The sequence below is a fragment of the Orycteropus afer genome, unplaced genomic scaffold, assembly GCF_000298275.1.
Source record: "Orycteropus afer afer isolate SDZICR_OR568_19922 unplaced genomic scaffold, OryAfe1.0 scaffold00196, whole genome shotgun sequence".
NCBI lineage: Eukaryota > Metazoa > Chordata > Mammalia > Tubulidentata > Orycteropodidae > Orycteropus > Orycteropus afer.
This window is the reverse complement of record NW_006921783.1, coordinates 2289050-2295834: the sequence shown is the minus strand read 5'-3', so window position 1 is coordinate 2295834 and position 6785 is coordinate 2289050. Positions and strand designations below refer to the sequence as shown.

Here is a 6785-nt window from a genome sequence, read left to right as displayed (position 1 = left end):
ATGAGACAAAATATATGTGAACTGCTGTATGGAAAGTGAATTTGCTCTGTATATCTTCACCCAAATCACAATAATTAAAAAATATATATATGAATATATGAATCTACTCAAAATTATTAAGATGCCAAGTCTCTTCAACAAATAGTAGTAGGACAATTGGATTTCCACATACAAAAGAATGAAGTAGAAGATCCATACCTCATATCATTAAGAAAATGAACTCAAAATGGATCAATGACCTAAATATAAGAACTAAAACCATAAAAGTCTTCATAGAAAACAGGAGTAAAGTTTCAGGCCCTTGCTTTTGACAACAGATTCTTAGATATGACACCAAAAGCATAAGCAACAGAAGACAAAATAGATAAACTGAACTCTATCAAAATAAAAACTGTGCACATAAAGGACTTTATCAACAAAGTAAAGCGACAATTTACAGAATGGGAGAAAATATTTGGGAACTACATGATGAGGCTACCACTTGTCTGTCAGTTTGTCATACTGTGGTCGCTTGCATGTTGGTGTGAGGCTGAAGGTTATGCCCCTAGTATTTCAAATACCAGCTGGGTCACCTATGGTGGCAGTTTTCAGCAGAGCTTCCAGTCTAAGACAGACCTGGAAGAAGGAAGGGGCCATCTACTTCTCAAAGAATTGGCCAGTGAAAACCTTATAAATAGCTGTAAAACACTGTCTGATATATTACTGGAAAACTTTATGAGTAGCCCTGAATCACTATCCAATAAAACTGCCAGAAGATGAGCCTCTTAAGTAGGAAGACACTCAAAATGCAATTGGGGAAGTGCTTCCTCCTCAGAGTAGAGCTGAACTCAATGTCGTGGATGAAGTAAAGCTTTCGGGATCTTCATCTGCTGATGTGGCAAGACTCAAAATGGCAAGAAACAGCTGCAAACATCCATTATTAACAGGAACATGGAATGTACGAAGTATGAATCTAGGAATATTGGAAGTTATCAAAAATGAAATAGAACGCATAAAGATCAATATCCTAGGTATTAGTGAGCTGAAGTGGACTGGTTTTGGCCATTTTGACTCAGATAACCATATGATCTACTATGCTAGGAATGACAAATTGAAGAGGAATGGTGTGGCATTTATCATCACAAAAAATGTTTCGAGATCTATCCTGCAGTATAATGCCATCAGTGATATGGTAATATACATATGCCTACAAGGAAGACCAATACTATTATTGAAATTTATGCACCAACCACAAAGGTAAAGACGAGGAAACTGAAGTTTTTTTTACCAGTTCGTGCAGTCTGAAATTGACCAAACATGCAATCAAGATGTGTTGATTACTACTGATGATTGGAATGCAAAAGTTGGAAACGAAGAATCACTGGTAGTTGGAAAATGTGGCCTTGGTGATAGAAATAATACTGGAGATCACATGATAGAATTTTGCCAGACCAACAACTTATTCATTGCAAATACCTTTTTTCAACAATACAAACAGCAGCTATACATGTGGACTTTGCCAGACAGAGTACACTAGAATAAGACTGATTATATCTGTGGAGGGAGCTCTGGTAGCATAGTAGCTAAGGCACTTGACTGCTAACCAGAAGGCTGGTGGTTCAAACCCACCAACCACTCCTCGGAAGGAAGATGAGGCAATCTACTTCCGTAGTGATACTGCCTCAGAAACCCAAGGAGGGGTCGCTATGAGTCAGGTCTGACTCGACGGCACATAACAACTAACAATATATCTGTGGAAAGAGGCAATGGAAAAGCTCAGTATCTTCAGCCAAAACGAGGCTAGGAGCTGACTGTGGAACAACCATCAACAGCTCATATTCAAGTTCAAGTTGAACCTGCAGACAATTAAAAGAAGTCCGTAAGAGCCAAAATATGACCTTGATTATATCCCTCCTGAATTTAGAGATCATCTAAAGAACAGATTTGATGCACTGAACACCAATGACCAAAAGCCAGAGAAACTGTGGGATGACATCAAGATCATCCATGAAGAAAGCAAAAAGTCATTAAAAAGACAGGAAAGGAAGAAAAACCAAAATGGATGTCAGAAGAGACTCTGAAACTTGCCCTTGAGTGGAGAGTAGCTAAAGCAAATGGAAGAAATGACAAGATAAAAAAGCTGAACAGAAGATTTCAAAGAGCAGCTTGAAAAGACAAAGTTTATTCTTATAATGAAATGTGCAAAGACCTGGAGTTAGAAAACCAAAAGGGAAGAAGACACTCAGCATTTCTCTAGCTGAAAGAACTGAAGAAAACATTCAAGACTTGAGTTGCAATAGTGAAAGATCCTATGGGCAAAATATCGAACGAGGCAGAAAACATCAAAAGAAGATGGAAGAAATACACAGTCACTGTACCAAAAAGAATTGGTTGATGCTCATCCATTCCAGGTGGCATATGATCAAGAACCAATGGTGTTGAAGGAAGAAGTCGAAACTGCACTGAAGGAATTGGCAAAGAATAAGGCTCCAGGAATTGATGGAATACCCACTGAGATATTTCAACAAACAGATGCCATGCTGTAGGCACTCACTCGTCTATGCCAAGAAATTTCGAAGACAGCTACCTGGCCAAGTGACTAGAAAAGATCCATATTTGTACCCATTCCAAAGAAAGATGACCCCACAAAATGTGGAAATCATTGAACAATATCATTACTATCACACGTGAGTAAAATCTTGCTGAAGATAATTCAAAAACAGCTGCAGCAGTATACTGACAGAGAACTTCCAGAAATGCAAGCTGCGTTCAGAAGAAGATGGGGAACGAGGGATATCATTGCTGATGCCAGATGGATCTTGGCTCAAAGCAAAGAATACTAGAAAGATGTTTACTTTATTGACTATGCAAAAGCATTTGATTGTGTGGATCATAACAAATTATGGATAACATTGAGAAGAACAGGAATTCCTGAACACTTAATTGTGCTCATAAGAAACTTGTACGTAGACTAGGAGGCTGTCATTCGAACAGAACAAGGGGATACTTCATGGTTTAAAATCAGGAAAGGAGTGCATCAGGGTTATATCCTTTCACCACATTTATTCAATCTGTATGCTGAGCAAATAATCTAAGAAGCTAGACTATATGAAGAAGAGTGACTTGACGGCATCTAACAACTGCAACACTGTGGAAAAGAGTTTGGTGATTCCTCAAAAAGTTAAACATATAATTACCATATGACACTGTAATTTCACTCTTAGGTAAAAGCCAGGGCTTTGAACCATTCAAAACAGTTCAGTCATATCCAACAGAATGTATGCATCGCATAGCAATCAAATCTCTTGCATGTGGGATTTTGACCTGAGTAGGAAACAGGCAGCGATTTCCCACTCAAAGACGGTGGCCAAACACACCACTTTAAATGTGTGTTGGTCACCATCTTTGAGTGGGGCATCACTGCCTGTTTCCAACTCAGGTCAAAATCTCACACACGAGAGAGTTAGTTGCTATGCAACACTTACATTTCATTGGCCATAACTGACTGTTTTAAACTGGTTAAAAGCCCTGGCACAAACCCCACAGAACTGGAAGCATGTATTCAAGCAGGTATGTTTACACCAATGTTCATTTCAGCATTATTCACAATAGGCAAAAGTTGGAAACAAACCAGAAGTCCATCCAAAGAGGAATGGATAAACAAAATGTGGTATATCCATATAATAGAAAATTATTCAGCCATAAAGAGAAATGAAGTTCTGATACATGCTACAACATGGATGAATCTGGAAAACATTATGCTAAGTGAAATAAGCCAGACACAAAAGGACAAATATGGCCAACTTTTTACAACAGGCAAATGTATAGAGACAAAAGTGTATTGGTTATTAACTGGGATGGGGAGAAGGGGGAATGTACTCCTATTGTTTAGGAGTACTGAGTTTTTGTTTGGGGTAATAAAAAAACATTTGGAAATGGACAGGAGTAATGGCTGTATCACATAGTAAATGTAATTAATGTCACACTTAAATGGTTCAAATGGCAATTTTTGTTATATTTATTGACCACATTAAAATTTAAATATCAAGAAAGGTTTTTGTTTTTGAAATCAAGTTTTTCTCAATAAACTACAACCCTTTGCATTACTGCTCTCATTCATTTGCTGATGAATATTCACATAGTTGTCAAAGCAACAAGACTAATTGAGGGTACAAACTTCATTTGTCAGAATGAAGAATTCTACTATTGCCATCATCTGATAGTATTTTGAAACCTAGAAGCACTGGTTTAATGTGGTTTGATGTACTCTATTTTATTAGTACTATTAACCTTTAGACAAGTACACTGCCTTTTTCTGTGGGCTGTAAAATGTCAATGATGGGAGCTTATAAATATGTATGTATTTAAGTGTATGGTTGTATGTGTTTGTAATAAAGTTAATAAGAAATGTAACAACACTAAAAAAAAAAACACTTACTGAATACTAAACGTACAATGGACTGCTAGAAGAATGAACAAATCTGTCTCAGAGGAAGTACAGCCTGAATGCTCTTCAGAAGCAAGAATGGCAAGACTCAGGTCTCTTGCACTTTGGTCATGTTGTCAGAAGGGACCAATCCCTAGAGAAGGACATCATGTTTGGTAAAGTAGAGGGTCAGCAAAAAAAGGGGAAAACCTTCAACAAGATAGATCGACATGATGGCTGCAACAATGAGTTCAACAACAATTATGAGGCAGGACTGGGCAATGTTTCATTCTGTTGTACATAAGGTCAGTGAGTCAACCAACCTGACAGCACCTAATAACCACAATAACAAAATAAACCCCTATATTTCTCAATCATGAATGTAACTTTTAAAAAATAAAATACACTCAAATGACTCAATACATTCAGAGATAAGAGAAAATATGTTAACAAAAAATGGAATTCACAAGTTATTAAATGCCAACAGTAATAAGAGCTTATCAGATCACTATCTGAATTTTAAAGTTTCCAAATGAAATCTATTTTTGTAACTCATCATACTATATTTACTAAAGGAAATAATACATAAATATAAAATGTATTATGTTAAATTATTTTACTTGTTATAAGAACAAAATGCTTATTATATTGAGCATTAACATATTATTAAACCAATTATAAAAATTTAACATATCATATCTTCTAAAGTTTTAAACTTTTTAGCCATATACGTTAACTTAATAAATTTTTTTCTCAGCAGAGTAAAGGCACATTACCCATGAATAGAGAATATTTTATTAGGAGTACAGATAAAAAAACAATTTTAAATAGAAAATCTTATACTACATCATGTTTCACAAAATATGTCCATGTCACTAAGTTGAGATGTGGATGAATTATACAAAAGTGAAGGCTTTTGCACTTAGACAGCATCATAATTAGCCAAAAGACTTGCTTTAGGTATTCATTAAAAGATCAGCATTGCTATCACCATAAGTTAGTTGCATTAAAAGAAAACAACTTCTCTTTGAGTTATATTTTTCCACCAGTCTCTGGACACATAAAGGCCTCGGTTCATTCTAATGCCCCTCAAAGACTTTGGTTGAGTGCATAGAAAGTTTTCTTTTTAACTATTATATGCTTAAGTATATCCTTATAGAATTATCAGAAGCATCTGGGAAAGGTAGAAGTGAAAAAAAATCCACATTGGGAAAGTTAGCTTAATGCTGGCCCTTCAGAGTGGCCCATTATCAACATTTCATAGTGGGTTTCTTTATTTTCATGTCTCTGAGGTATGTGCAATAAATTATGACTTGAACTAAACAAGTCACACTTGGCTCCAAAATGCAATTTTCCTACTTCTACTTTCTAGTCCCCAAGGTGGGAAGAGGAAATCCTGGTCACAGCCAAAGAAGTCATATTTTTGGCTCTAAAATACATTTTCCTGCTTCTCTAAAAGCCATATTCCGCCATGGAGACTAGAAGAGTCTTAACTTAGTATTTTAATTTTTACTTCCATAATCTGTTTCTTAAATTAAGAAAAAATTTTAGCATCATAAAATTAATGTCACTGCCCTCTTTTTCCCAATCAAATCACTTTTCTAACTCAGATACTAATCTTAACCTTTTAAAAAATGAATATAAATGAAATAATATATTTAAAAATTATGCAGAAATAGAATATTTAAAGTTCTCATTTGTAAATCGCTTCTACTTATTCCTGCATAGTAAATTAGGTATTAATATCAAATACTATAAAATACAAATTTAAGGCCTAGTTGTTTGAAGTATAGTTTTAGTTTTGCAAGAGCCATTAAAAGAGATCATTTGGTTCATTATCTCAGATCACAGAAAAGAAGAATATGACAGATTAACCATAAAGTAACACTCAAGAGAGTGTTAACACTTGTATAATTCCTTCTTTTTGTGTAGTAGAACCTGTGACTTGCTTCTAACCCATCAAGAATATGGTAAGGCTGAGGAGATTGCCATTCTCTTGATTAAGTTACGATTTATGGCAAAGGTGATGCGATAGTCACTCTTGTGATTATGCTAAGTTAAATAAGATTCTGTTTTAGCAGACTGAAGTGAGAGATTATTCTGCTGGCCCTGAAGAAGTAACTGCCATATTGTTTAAGGGCCTGTGAAAGGGTCACAAGGCAGGGAACTGTGAGTAGTGTCTAAGAGCCAAGAGTGGCCCTTGGTTGAATCAGCAAGAGGCGACCTCAGTCCTACAACCATAATGAATGGAATTCTGCCAACAACCTGAATAAGCCTGGAAGAGGAGCCATCTCAGCTCCAGATTGTTGTTGTTGCTGTTATTTGCCGTCGAGTCGGCCCCGACTCATAGCGACCCCTCCTTGGGTTTCCGAGGCAGTAT

General features: G+C 36.1%; 1 protein-coding gene across 1 annotated transcript in view; it reads right to left on the bottom strand.

Moving 5' to 3' along the window:
• BRIP1 (BRCA1 interacting helicase 1) overlaps positions 1–6785 on the bottom strand; it is a 307450-nt gene that overhangs the window by 106631 nt on the left and 194034 nt on the right.